The following is a 15,365-nucleotide window of genomic DNA, read 5'->3' as shown; positions in this document are numbered from 1 at the left end:
ACAGCTCCTGTTGTGGGATTATTAGGCAAATATGGATCCTAAGCACAGATACAGTTTTCAAACATAGGTTGCAACAAGACTGTCCCCCAGCTCCCTGGTTTTGGATGGAAAAGTCCTATTGAATTGAATAGAAGATACTTTTCTATAGGCTGTTTGGACTATTATACAGAATTCAATAGAAAATTACACACACACCCCGCTACAGAATTCTATAGGGTAGTACCAGGGACAGCCCTAGACCAAATGGTGCCCCAGGCAAGGAGCGTCTTCGGCACCCCCCCCCTCCATTTGTTAAACTGTTGAATACCTTACAGCACCCCAAACCCAGCACCCCCCCCCCACGCCCAGCACCCCAGGCGGCCACCTGGGTCGCCTTTCCCTTGGTGGTTCAAACAACAGAGATAATACCAATAATAAATCATCATAATGGCTGTCATTCTCCTGACACTCTTTGACGAGCTTAGTGTAATTTCTATAAAGTTCGTTTTCGTTTGCCCAGCGCTCATTTTGGGTCTGTGTGCCACATTTGAATGCTGGTGTGTAGCTGCTGAGGCTAAGAGTGACCGCTTTTGCTTGAGAGTTCTGCTGTTGATTTCGGTGGGACCTGGGTTAGCCCCTTCATACGTACCCATGGTAATGTATGAGGTACCACTTTGCTTCACTGCTGATGGGGCTCAGTGTTGCAGTCCTTCATTCAACTCCAGGGGGAGTTTTGCCTGTCCGAGCTCTGCAGGTGTGGTGGGCCTATTCTCACTGCGATCGCGATGAGCTGGTATAATTTACTGTTTCTGAAAGTGACCAGAGCCAACCCAAAAAGCTCGATCACAACTACTGTGACACCATACAGCCACATTCGTGTCATCACAACATGCTGCTTTTGTAAATCTGCCCTTTTAAGAATGTGGATTAAAATCAAAATATGTAGCTAGGAAAATTCTAATCTTCTATTATAAATAGTAGCAAATCCTTAACAATGAGACCCAAGGAAATCCATCTGGGTACTATTGCGTTGCAACACTCAGTCTCCACACTCGTCACACTCCAGGGAATTCAGGCCTTGAATTACACGGTCCTATACAATAAGAATAATAGATAAACACACTTGTCTCACAAGCTATTGGGTAATATATTCCTTTCAATGGGAACCATCAGTAATTCTTCCATTTTCTACTCGGCTCTGCATCACATTTAGAGATTTTTACAAAGCGAGTCGGGGGGGGAGAGGGGGGCAGGTTTATTTACTTATGGCTTTGCAGCAAGGCATTACACCTATTCATATCGGTTATAAATGACCTCAGGTCTGCCATTATGGACTAATGTCTGCAGCCTTTTGACCTCCGGAAGTGCTTAAGGAGGAGCTGTAGTAAATCAGGGCAGCACTTAGCTGCCGAGGAAGAAATTCCCTCCTTATCAATCTGCCAGCAGGATGGGGAGGATTCAGGCTCTGCTGCTGAAGACTGATGCTCTTCCAGCCACTGGGAGAGCCCCGCAGAGAGAAGTGCCCTCTGTAATTGCACTTCACCTACCAGACGGCCATTAAGATAAACAAGGAGAGTGTTACGTCGGTCTGGCTTCTCCCTTGCATTTCCGACAGAAGGAGTCACAGCCTGCCGTCCCACATGGAGGCTCTTTTAGAATCCAGGCCTTGTGGCCACAGGGATCTCAGACACCAAGGGAGCCTGCATTAGCGCAAACACGATTTACCCCGGGGAAGTGCAATCTGCGCCAGGGCACTTTGCCCTGCTTGAAACCCAGGCAAACTGTACCACTACAAACTACACACAGGTTTTGCACTTGTGCAGGCTACTCCAGTGGCTGAAATCCCAGCCTGCTGCAGGGCTCAGGCTATTTTCTCTAACCTTTGCCGGCACACCACCTGAGAGCTAACACTTCTCATAGCGGACGTTCTCATGATCACAGCTGTCTTAGGCAGAGGGCCTTTGGGCAGTTTCAGCAGCTGAAAGCTGGGACACCCGTCAGAGTCAAAAATGGGGAACTGACACCTTGCAAATGACTTAACCTAAGTCAGAGCGGGCCAGCCATTGTCCAATGCCTGAGATGTTTATTCAGGCCACTGGGGCAGTGGATGATTTTCCTGCTTTTATTTGAATGCCTGATGTCATACAGCTTACAATTCAACAATGTGTTTCAGAAGCTCACTTCCTAGCCTGCCTGAGATCCTTAGCAATTAGCTTTTTATTGGCATATGCTGCAATTTGCCAGGTTGATGCACTTGCTGCTCGCATGGGTTTAACCTCTGGAAGGCATTGAGTACTTTATGGGCTGGTGTATCTGGGGCACAGGAGGATGAAATAATGTAACACACCTGCAGGCTCAGATGCAGAGGGGAGCATGGGGTCCTCGGAAACCATGGACCCAATCCTATAGTCCTTGCCAAGTCATGACTCCCAACGACTGTATCCTAATGAACCTTTTCTCTCAAGTACCCATCTCTACCACACATGCTGCTGTCATCCACTTAAATCTTGCAGATGGTTTATCTATAGCTCTGGATATATCTAAGTATGGATCAGCTAGGTTTGACTGAACCAGTATTCAACAGCTATATTTAAAATAGTTTTGTGAAGGTGAAACCTGCGTGTCTGGGTCACTTGCCATATTTTCAGGCTAATGAGTTTGACATACAGTTTCTTCCTGGGAATCCAGGCAAAAAGCCACAAACAGTGGACGCTGGAAGTTCACGTGAATGGACTATCCTTCCCACAGCTGTGTGTGCACAGTGCAATTACATTTCTTCTTGATCATCTCTCCTTCAGAACAGGGAGACCCTGGAGCTCAGTGGAAGTTCCCTTTCCCAGAACACGGAAGGTTGTGTGCATCTGCACCTCATGGGGCACTAATGCATCTCTGGAATCCCTCTGATTTCACACGTGTCCAAGAAGATACTATCTGCTGTCTTCAGAGTGCTGTGCAAAAGGCTGTCAATTAGTCAGCTCTTTTCTGAAGAAAGGATGAGAACCAAACAACCCATTCCTAAATTTATTTTAATCCACTGAGCTAAAAAAGCAGCCAAGGTCAACAATGAGGGTGGGAAAGGGAATAGGTCAGAAAGGATTTTGAATGTAGTTACATGTATCCTGACACCAAATGACTTTGTTTTACAGTACATACATCACTGACGATTTTGTAAATGTTTCGTACCTCAGCTTACCTCCAGAACAAACAAAGCAATTTTATTCTCCCGTAACCGGTTCTGGGCTCTTTCCATACATTCCAATCTAGCAATATCACAGCTTCAGAGCAATGAGGGACAGAAAGGACCTGTTAGATCGTCTAGTCCAGCTCCCTGCCAATGAAGGATTATTTCCTATCATCTACTGATTAGTACTTATATTAAAGGAAAAGTGCAACTTCCAGCAGGAGGAGATCACCCGCCTATTAGGACACAGGACCTTAGAGAGGTCTCTACAAAGAGGGTTGGAGTCCAAACATAAAAACACTGATGTAGCCATAATGTTGAGGGTTCAGCTCACTAGGACGTTTTTGTAGGTCCACTTCTAGAACTTTTATATTTGTGTGAAAGTTGGAATGGAATTTTATAGCAGGGAGTTTTGTGGTTCTGATAAAGCCAGAGGCCAGCCCAAACCAGAACCACAGATCTAAAGCACCCTGAGCATTGGGAGCATTCGCATCTGGATACAGCCGTTGCAGTTCAGGCCCATCTCTCTGCGGTGTGTGGAGCAGGGGTTGTTTTTGTAACTTGAGGGTTTGAAAAGGACGGACCAGTAAGAGGAGAGGCATGTTTGAGACACACAACGTGAAAAGGATAAAAAATGCATTAACACCACATAAGGGAAAGAATGGGCCACTGGATTCTTAATTTGGTTGAAGGAGAGCAGTTGTAACATTACATTTCTCATACAATAGAAAATACAGGGTAGACATCTGTATTCGAGAGACACTATTTAAGGACCTCTTAGACTTTTGAAAAACTGCTGGTTTGTTTCTTATTTGGAATCTTGGAAGTTTTACACTATGAGATTCGTCCCTGCTAATTCCGTCACTTTTTATTTAGCAAACTTTGTCGCCTTCCTGCATGCTGAGAAAGGGCTTCGAAATTAACACGCCATTTCAATTTCCTTCCTCCTTCGCTCAACAGCTAGACCACTGATGTCAACGCATGTATGAGAACAGCGTGTCAGTCACAGATGAGCACAAAATGCTGAAGAACCTACGTCCACAGGCAACTACTAAGAAAAAGAGGAAACAAAACCAAGAATACTCACATATTCACACTGGGAACAAGGGAGACAGTTAGAATATTGCCATTTGGGGCATGGTCAATGCTATTTTCAGTTGCTGTACAGCTCTTAGATACTTCTGTGATAGGTGCCTTAGAAGCAGCTCAGCTAGATCTTATAACAAAGAAAGCCCAAATACTGTAGGCTGACTGGATCTCTCTGGAAAAATAAGCAAAAAACCCAAAACTCTGGTCCTACTCCACTCCCACCAAAGTAAATGGGAATTTCAGACTTCAGCGTGAAGCAGGAGCTCTGTGAGCAGCGGAACCAGGATCAATGCCTGTTTCATGTCATTGATACAAACATACACAGAATGTGGTGTTTACATTCCATGCCCACATTTCACACATGCGTATACTACACAAGCTGTGCATTATGATAGCTTATCTCTATGTTACAAGCATTTTCCAACTCATTAATCATGGGGTAGATCATAGCAAAATATCATGTTCCTAAAAGGGCTTGTCTTTTACTTCCTTCATCTTTATCTCTGTAGATAACGGAAAAAGAAACTCCTGGATCGAATCAAAATTAATTTTTTTAACCCAAGTCCCTTTGTTGTTGGTGGTGGTGGTACAATCACCTGGAGAGAAACAACGTGTTTCTTTTATGTTCTGGTTGATCGAGCACTTGAATCCAAGTCCCAAGAGTAAGATAACCGTTTATCTTACTAGTTTAAATAAAAGAATAAGGCTATGTCTACACGACAGCCTATGCCGACAAAACTTATGTCGCTCAGGAGTGTGACTATTCCACTTTCCTAGTAATGTAAGTTACACCAGCATAAGCTCTCATGTGCACAGCACTTTGTCAACGGCAGAGCTTTTCCCACCAACAGAGCTTCTGCCGCTTACGGAGGTTGGGTTTTTTATGCCGACGGGAGAGCTCTCTCCCATCAACACAGAACATCTTCATCAGACGCGCGGCAAAGCCACAGCTCCACCGCTGCAGCGCTGTATGAGAGACATGGCCTAACTCATGACAAGCCTATGTACATGGAAACATGGCACCGCCAACCCCATCCTCAAAATGACAGAGAGGGAGAGAAGAAGCAAGGCTGACGAAGAAGGAAGAAAACCCTTACTGGGCCTACACAGTAAAAATCCCAGCAAGGGATTTTTTTCCCTCAGGTCCCAGCCCTGCAAAACCTTACACACGTTAAACATTAAGCTTTCGATAGTCCCCTGGACTTCAATGGGACTGCTCCCTTGCTTAAAGTTAAGAACATGCATAAGTGCTTTGCTGGATCTGGTACTAAACTGGTATAGCTTCCTTCTACCCAAAGACTTCTATAAGCCCCTTGAACATTTGAAAATTAAATCTTTCTTCTTAACTACAGATTTTCCTTTACTGAGTACGGACATCAATTGGTCATTAATTCTCTGCACAGTGTTCTTTGGACCTGATCGTGTTTGGGACGACTGGGAAGTACTCCCAGTAGCGCAGCACTCCATAATTTTTCTTTAAATTGTTTGAATTGTTTATAAAATCACACGCAAAGACTTACAAGGGCTCTCCAAACCCACTTTGCACCACTCTGGAAGTTAAAGGGGGCCATAAAGCAGGTGTCTATGTAATACCTGAGTGGTTTAAAGGAGCCTTTATGTCAATGTAAATCAGGCCCCAAAAACAGGTCAAATCATAGAATCACAGAATCATAGAATCATAGAATATCAGGGTTGGAAGGGACCTCAGGAGGTCATCTAGTCCAACCCCCCGCTCAAAGCAGGACCAATCCCCAATTAAATCATCCCAGCCAGGGCTTTGTCAAGCCTGACCTTAAAAACTTCTAAGGAAGGAGATTCTACCACCTCCCTAGGTAACGCATTCCAGTGTTTCACCACCCTCCTAGTGAAAAAGTTTTTCCTAATATCCAACCTAAACCTCCCCCACTGCAACTTGAGACCATTACTCCTTGTCCTGTCCTCTTCTACCACTGAGAATAGTCTAGAACCATCCTCTCTGGAACCACCTCTCAGGCAGTTGAAAGCAGCTATCAAATCCCCCCTCATTCTTCTCTTCTGCAGACTAAACAATCCCAGTTCCCTCAGCCTCTCCTCATAAGTCATGTGTTCCAGACCCCTAATCATTTTTGTTGCCCTTCGCTGGACTCTCTCCAATTTATCCACATCCTTCTTGTAGTGTGGGGCCCAAAACTGGACACAGTACTCCAGATGAGGCCTCACCAATGTCGAATAGAGGGGGACGATCACGTCCCTCGATCTGCTCGCTATGCCCCAACTTATACATCCCATACTTATAAATCTGAGAGCTTCAAAAATTTGATAGTATCAGTTAAATCAGAGGTGGCAAACTATGGCCCACAGGCCACGTCTGGCCGGCGGGACCATCCTGCCTGGCCCTTGAGCTCCTGGCCAGGGAGGCTAGCCCCCAGCCCCTCCCCCCAATGTCCCCCCCTTCCCCGCAGCCACGCCACCAGGCAGGTAGAGTGGCTGGTTCCGGCCGGGGGGCGCGGCTGCTAGTCCTGCCACTCTGAGGGGCATGGTCAGGGGCGTGGGGGGTTGGATAAGGGGCAGAAATTCCCGGGGAGCAGTCAGGGGACAGGGGTCGGTTGGTTGGGGCAGAGGTTCTGGGGGGGCGGTCAGGGGACGGGGGGTTGGACAGGTGTGGGAGTCCCAGGGGGCCTGTTAGGGGGCGGGGTGTGGATAGGGGTCTGGGCAGTCAGGGGACCGGGGAGTTGGATAGGGGATGGGGTCCCGGGCAGGCAGTTAGGGGCAGGGGTCCCGGGAGGGGGCAGTCAGGGGACAAGGAGGGGGGTTGGATGGGTTGGCGTTCTGAGCGGGGCAGTCAGGGGGCAGGAAGTGGGAGGGGGCCAGGCTGTTTGCAGAGGCACAGCCTTCCCTACCTGGCCCTCCATATAGTTTCACAACCCGATTGTGGCCCTCGGGCCAAAAACTTTGCCCACCCCTGAGTTAAATCCTGTTACCATGATGATTTCTGATCTTCACTACCTCCCATAATATATCGTTTTAAAACCTGTTCACTGCCTGTTTTTACAGTTACTGTAAAAAGAGCAAAATTCCAAAGTCTTACTTCCCAAACTATTATTTTTCTCCTGCAATATTTATTATTATTATTACTTTTGCCATAGAGAATCTCATTCAATTAGTCTGGTTTTCAATGGAGAACAGATGAAAGGAGAAATTCAATCAAATCCTTAGCACATATCAAAAGCGTTTTCACACCACACATCCCAAGAAGGTTTCCCAAAAATAATAAAGTAAAATCAAGAGCTCAAATACTTCACCCAGCCCAACAAATGCAGATTATGCCTGAATTTAAAGGGGAAGTGAAATGATTTTTCCTTCTACTCACCTGCCAAGTCCTGAGAGCTCAGGGCTCTGTGTTTCTTTCAGCACTTGAGATCAGAAACACTCAAGGCTGAGTGGAGAGATTTCTCCTTACACTAGTCTTATTCATTATTTGTGAAGTGCTGACAAATGTATTCAATGCTCTACACTGCACATAAACAGTCCCTGCCCCAAGGAGTTTACAGTCTACAGCCCTGATCCTGCAAGTTGTGCTATGTGGGAGGATCACCACCGATTTCAACGAGCCCAGTTCAACTCTGAGTGGCAGTTTTTAATAGACAATCTTTCCTTTGCTTTTAATAAGAGATGGATCAGGCCCAGTCATATTAGAGGTGTGATTAATGATTGTCGGAGAAAAGCAGAGTCTTGGCACATATGGTAATGAGCAGAGGAAATGATTCTCTCGACTATTTTGTTTTTAAATACATTTTTGTAATGTTTCCATATAGTACGATTAGGGATCTCAGACAGCTCCCTTCCTTTTCACTCTACCTTTCAGCCTCACAAGGCAGAGAGAAGTAGGCAACTTCTGCTGCCGGGGGGATTGGCAGCTACTGTAAATGCAAAGGCCGGGGAAAGCAGGAGAAAGATTTTTTTTTTTCCTGGAATTTGGTGCTACGTTTTTCACCTGCTCCATCTTTCCATTTTCTGTGACATTCTGAGGGCCCAAAGCATTCCCATGCATAACTTGAGCAATTGACTTCGCATCCAAAATACTGCAATTTCCATACATTCCATGTTTGCGCCAAGTTACTATGCCCGCCCCCTCTGTGGACCGCAGCTTGTGGAGCGGAGCGCACGAGCGTTATAGCACAACGCACTGAGTCACACACCTTATAACACATGAAGAACAGACATCCAGAGACGCAGGGGAGGACAGAAGGAGCCAGGGATATAATCACTCTGGTACCATCCCCAGATGAACCATGGAGCTCTGTCCCGCGTCCTGCACATGCCAACCAAAGCAGAGCGCTGGCTTTAAACCTTGGTAAGGGCTATGTGTTGCTATTACACCAGAATGTAAGGCCTCCAGAGTAAGTCTGGGGTAAGGATATACTGGCTTTTGTTATAGCTGGGCAGCAGAGAAACCAGCATGTTTCCCACCAGGATCCCATGGCGTGCCCAAAGCCTGCCTGATTTATACACTATGGCTCCAAGGGGAACAGAATAAAAACACTCACAGCCCATTGGCATGTCCAAACGACACTGAAAGGAAGCAACAAACCAGTCTCACCATACAGTAGACAGATTAAGTGGAAAAAGTACATTCTAAACCCATCTCAGTACAGCCAAGGACTATAGCTAATGACTGGGAAATCTCCAAAGGTTCAGAGTTCAGATGCTTATCAGAGCTGCGCAGGATCCCACCAGGCCATGCCGCCCTTTGCTCACCCCCACGAATCTCCCCACCACCACCACCACTTCCCCCGCCCTACCTGGTGTTGTCTTCTTGCAGGGAAGGACCAGTTGCCTCTTATCTACTTCTGGCATCTTTGGAGGCCGGGTTCTCTCTCCTCTGGTGTCCTCGTGGGGAGTTTCCAAGTAGAGCCAATGGGGAATGGGAGCTAAGCCCTCTTCCATGCTCCAGCATAGAACTGCTCCTGAGGCTGCCACCGGTAGTTTATCCAGCTGGCTCAGAGATCACACCTAAAACGCAGCCACTCCCTCCAGGAGGAGAAGTCAAAATGGCTGTTAACCCTGCTGACCACATGAAGTAGCCTCAGCCAACCAGGAAAGCAGAATCAATACCATGTGATTGAGACCAGTCACAGCCAATCAACCTTTTCGGAAATATGAAAGCTGACCACCAAAATGTACTAGCGCCAATTTTCAGTTGCCGCAGGCCAACATTTTACATCCACCCTTCTGCTGAAAAAAGGCTAAAAAAAAATGAATGCAATTGTTTCTGTTTCACGAGCATTTTTAGGGGTCGCAAAACAAGCAAACTTTGACAAAAACAGTTTTCACTGAAAATTAGTCACCCACCTCTCCTCAAAACACTGCCAGGGTATTTAGTGGGGCTGCAACTCTGGCCTACAAGACAGAACAACAATATTGACTCCCTTTGCAGGGCCACATCTATATTATTTCGATAAAAAGTAGGCCTGCTCTTAAATCAAAGCTAACAAAAAAAACCCCTAATTGCAGTTACTGAAGGTCCATTTACTATTAAAGACCAGTTTAAAGGGTATTTTAAAATCCTTTCGTACCCCTCCACCAGCTACAATAACCCCTCAGAAATTTGAAACTTAAATATCTTTCTTCCCTAAGTTTTTAATCATCCCTCACTCATACACATCCACGCCGGTTTGATCAGTGCTGGGCTATTGGTTGTATATTTGAATTTTCAGTAAAAACGGGTGTTCTGAGGTATTTACTTTGAAAAAAAAATTTTTACAAACACAAAATGTGTGGCCTGCCAACTATGCCAACATCCCTTTAATATGCAGCACAGTTGTTTGGGAACCCTGGGTCTATCTAGAAGGACGTTACAACTTCTAATCTGTAAGCACCTCCATCTGCAGTCGTCGTCTCAGGACCCGGGGCTTGTCCACCTCAGGGATTTTTGAAGTGGTGCATCTCCACCAGAGCAACGGCCCAGTGTAGAGGCCGTGTGGAGGCGTCACTGTGAAGCTTGTAGCAGGATGATTTACCCACTTTCAAACTGGGGAGAGTCACCCTGGAAAAAGCCTGGCTTTGCATCAGTGCAGAGCATCTATGCTGAGGATTTGCACGAGTGTTGTCAGACCAGTACAAACATCCCTAATGCAAACTAGAACGCAGCCAGGGCTCTGTACCCCAATTGTGCAAATGAGACAGAGGAACGCTTTTAGCCTCCCTCTCCACAGTCAGACCTCATTAACCAGGATCACTTTGTTATGCTCTACTTCTAGCTATCTTAGGTCAGATTTGTGGTCAGGAAGGAATTTTCCCCCAGGTCAGAGTGGCAGAGACCCTGATGGATTTTCACCTTCCACTGCAGCGTGGGGCATGAATCTGAACTAAAGTAAATGGTGGAGTCTCTATATGGTGAAGTCTTTCAATCAAGATTTGAGGACTTCAGTAACTCAGTCAGAGGTAACAGGCCTATTGCAGGAGAGAGGTTCTGTGGCCTGCAATGTGCAGGAAGTTGGACTAGATGATCATGATGGTCCCTTCTGGCCTTAAAAGTCTGTGGGTCTAATTCTTCAGCCCCCATATTATAGTTTCTGAGCATCTCACAATCGTTAATGTACTTACCCTCCCAACACCCCTGTGCAGTAGGGCAATGCTATTATCCCTATTTGACAGGCTGAGAAGTGGAGCAGGGAGAGAAAGTGTTTGCCCGAGTTCACACAGGATGTATGTGTCAGAGCAGGAAATTGAACCAGGGTCTCCTGAGTCCCAGGCTCATGCTCTAACCACTGGGCCACCCTTCCTCTCTACTTCAGCTCATGATTCTTAAAAAACAGAGCTGGCTGAAAGAGATCAAAAATCCCAACGAAATTTTTTGTTAACATTTCAACAACAAAAAGGAGTGGAGAAAATCCACAAAAATTGTTTCCCCAGTTTTTCATCCAGCTGTTTAACAGTATGTGTCAAAAAGAAAATCTATAAACAAACGAACAAAATGCTTTACCTAGTGTCCAGCTTCCTGGGACCAAAAGGCCTTCATGCTTACATCAGTGTAATTTCATTGACTTCAATAGATTTACTCCTGATTTTCCCCTGTGTAAACGAGAGCTGCGTCAGACCCAAATTCTCTAATGTGTTGGTCAAACAGTTCATCGGGAAGGACCTCTTTTGTCCTGGACACTTTTCACCCACTTATCTGCTGTAACCCTCTGAGATACAAGCCGGTATCAGACTGGTTATTAGCTAATTAGATAGACTCAAGCCATACATTTCCGATTTGATTTGAACACTAACATTCATTGATTTTGGTTCATTTGATTTTTGGTTTATAAATACACAGGCCTGTTGCAAAATGCAGATCCAGATCTTGGACACTCCCAGGGGCTGTGAGTGCTCAGATCCAGGATTTGATTCCAGGTCCATCCAAAATGTTGGCAATATTGTAAAGGAGAAAACTGGAAGAACCGTGAGCTTGCTACCTTTCTTCATAAACCCTGCATATTCCACAGGGAGACTTGCAGAGTCTACATTTTTGCCATCTAGAAATAATCCCCTCCTTTTATATTTCTTTCCACTCCCTCCCACTCTCTCATGCTCCCCAAAAAAGCTGTTTCCAGGCACAACTGTGGATTACTCTGTTAAAATTGCTGACTTTGGGCTTGGGACCACAAGCCAGTTTGGGACAATCCCCTCTGGTCCTTTCTCCTGCTAATTTATAGCAACATTTGTTGAGACAAGGAGTTATGGTCTGTAAAAGGCCTGCTGTCAGCCTCTCATAAAACCCCAGCACCCTGTCAAAAAAGGGCCGGAGCCTGGGAAGAAAGTTTCAGCAATGATCAGCTGCTTTCCAGATGGGTGGCCTTCTACGCAGCGTTCAGTCCCCAAGGTCCAATAAACCAGCCCTGATTTTGCACTTTAAAAAAACAAAGATACAAACCCTCCTCTACTTTCTGTTAGGGCTTTATAAACACACTCCCAGGCTCTGTGTCAAATTTATTAAGGAGAAAATAATTCTGTTGTCTCCCTCTCTCTCTCTCTTTGCACACATATGCCCTGGCTTCTAGCTCCTAGAAGTGGAAGGGAGAACCATAGCATGATTTATAGCTCTTTGAGTTGTTTTCCCATCAAAAACAAAAAGAGGGTGGCAAGCAAGTCACTGAGTTGAGATATTGGCCCCCCCAGGCATAAAACCACCCACAGGAGGCAATGTTTGTTCTCAGTCTGGTATAAATTCTGTGCCTGGTCCTACCTCTGCATCCCAACACACCACAAGGATGTGGGATCAAATAAGAAAGAAGGCTACATTGACTGACTCAGGAACCAGAAAACACTGCATTTTGCACCAGACAGGGTGCAGTTGACTTTGAATCTAAAAAGGGGTGACACCTCCTCTGTAAAGCGTTTTGAGATCAACAGAGGAAAAGCACTGCACAAAAGTTAAGGGTTATTATTAGTGCATCTAGTCCAGCCCCCTGCCAGGCAGGATGCTTCTCTTCAGTAAATTTATCAATGTTTCCTTCCGTCTAAATTTAACTATGGCAAGCAACGGGTCTTCTCCCTCGGCCTCTGGATAATTATTCCACCAGCTAACAGAGCTATCTATGTATCATATAATATCAGGGTTGGAAGGGACTACTTGAGCGTTTAACGTTAAACGTGTGCTTAGGTGCGTTGCTGGATCAGGCCTAGAGGGCTCAGCTCTCCAGCTTTGCACAATCTACCCCTTAGACTGAAATGTTTTTGGGAACAAGAACTATCTTTTTGTTACATGTGTACAGCTCCTAGCACAACGGGGCCTCGATCCCTGATTGAGGCATTTAGGCAATATTGCAATACAGATGCATAATAAATACAGAACGCTGGCTAAAAACTGCTGAATGGTTCTCACGGAACTCTTGCCATTTTGAAATAATTTGACCAGCTGGTCAAAAAGCAGCAACATTTTCATCAGTTTTTCAAAAATTGGAACGGTTTTGAGCAGCTGCAATAATAAATGCATGACTCAGCTACCAGAACAGCACAGAAGGGGAGAAGTGGCCTCTCAGACGAACATCACCAAAGCCTTTTATTTGTGTAGAGTATCAGGGTGTCTTACAGAACACTAAAGAGAGGCAAGAGTGAAAAAAAAGAATTAAAGCAAAGGTAATGACCTCTCTCTCTCTCTCTCTCTCAAGCAGACATTATTATATCAGGATTATGGCACCACATGAGCTGTCAGTGGAATATAAATATCCTGGGCACTGAATCTGCAAACTCCGATGTGCATGCTTAACATTACGCACGTGAGTAATCCCACTGAAGTCAATCAGATTACTCGTGTGCTGAAAGTTACACATGTGCTTGAGTGTTTTGCTTGATCGGGGTCAGAGTGCTCAGCACCTTGCAGGATTGAGCCTTTCCCCTTCCTCCCATTTCACTCAGCTTGGACAAGGGAAACAAATGATTGTTGTATATTCTGGTTCGCATGCATTAGCACAATGCTGCAAACACTGTCTGAGAAAGTTTCCATCCGTGTAAACAGTTTTCATGTCAACCAAAGCCATGAAAACGTTTATATTCTAATATTTTGTAAAACCACCTATTTTAAAACTCAGTTTTTGACCTAAACTACCTAACAATATCCCTTTAATACCCTGAATCTGTGTGTGCATCCAAATAGAAAATAGGAGTAGAAGATTTTTTTCTGTATCATTCATTACATGCCAAAGCAGTTTACCAAATATTGGCCTGACCCTGCCAACAATGCTGGGCATAGCACTTTCTACTATAAGCAGACCCATTGATTTCAGTGCACTACGTCCAGTACTAATTGTTTGCAGGATTGGTCCCCAGAGAAACCAGTCCTGCAATTCTTATTCAGGCAAAACTCCCTTGTAGTCAATGATACTTTTCATAGATTCATAGTGTTTAAGGCCAGAAGGGACCATTAGATCATCTAGTTTGACCTCCTGTATAACACAGACCATTACATTTCACCATTATTCCTGTGTTGAGCCCAAAAACTTGTGTTTGGCTGAAGCTTATTTTCCAGAAAGGCATCCAATCTTGATCTGAAGACAATCCACCTCTTCCTTAGATCGTTTGTTCCAACGATGAATCACCCTCGCTTTTAAAAAATGTCTGCCCTATTTCCAGTTTGAATTTGCCTGTCTTCAGCTTCCAGCCGTCAGTTCTTGTCAACCCTTTCTTCACTAGATTAAAAATTTGATATTTTCTCCCCAGGAAGGTTCTTAGACACTGTACTCAATTCACCTCTGAGTTTTCCTTTCCAACAAGCTAACCAGATTGAGCTCTTTAAGTCTCTCACTGGTAAACAGGTATTTCCTCCAGCCCCTGAATCGTTTTCATAGCTCTTTTCTGCACCCTCTCCAATTTTTCACCATCCTTTATAAAACATGGACACCAGAACTATTTGCAGTATCCTGGTATCAGTGTCCCCAATGCCACATACAGAGGTAAAATCACCACCCTACTGCTACTTGTTACTCCCCTATTAATACACACAAGGATCACATTAGCTCTTTTTGCCACAGCATCACACTGGGAGCTCATTTCAATTCCCTGTTCACTATGCTCCCCTAACTCCTTTTCCAAGTCACTGCTTTCCAGGATACAGTCCCCTAGTCTGTAGCCATGGCCTGTGGTTTCATGTTCCTGGAGGTATAAATTTTGCATTTGGCTTCATTAAAGCACCTTTTGAATGAGCTCAGATGATCAAATTGTCCAGATCGCTCTGTCTGACTGCCTTGTAAGGAAAGAATAAGGTCCTCAGGAATGGCTCTAAACACATACAGTCAAGTGCTGAATGCCTTCACTTCCTGGGAGACGAGTGATAAACAACCAGCAAAATAAATGCAAACTCACAAGACTGTGTACATCTAAAACCAAAAACATCCCCAAGTTTTGCCCATCTCTAATACCACCCTATTCATTCCTAGCCTAGCATTTAGTCCTCCTATGAGCATGTACACTTCTGCAGGAGAGAGATGATGCATCCCTTGTCGTTTCTCTTTAATATCTAATTTAAAAAAATCCAGACACCTCAGAGTTACTCATGGTGAAATTCTGGCCCCACTAAAGTCAAAGGCAAAACTCCCCTGGACTTCACCAGGGCTAGGATTTCACCCTCAAACTCCAGGATTTGGATTGATTTTTC

Source organism: Lepidochelys kempii, chromosome 15 (assembly GCF_965140265.1).
Source record: "Lepidochelys kempii isolate rLepKem1 chromosome 15, rLepKem1.hap2, whole genome shotgun sequence".
In the NCBI taxonomy this organism is placed as follows: domain Eukaryota; kingdom Metazoa; phylum Chordata; order Testudines; family Cheloniidae; genus Lepidochelys; species Lepidochelys kempii.
Note: the sequence above shows the minus strand (reverse complement) of the source record.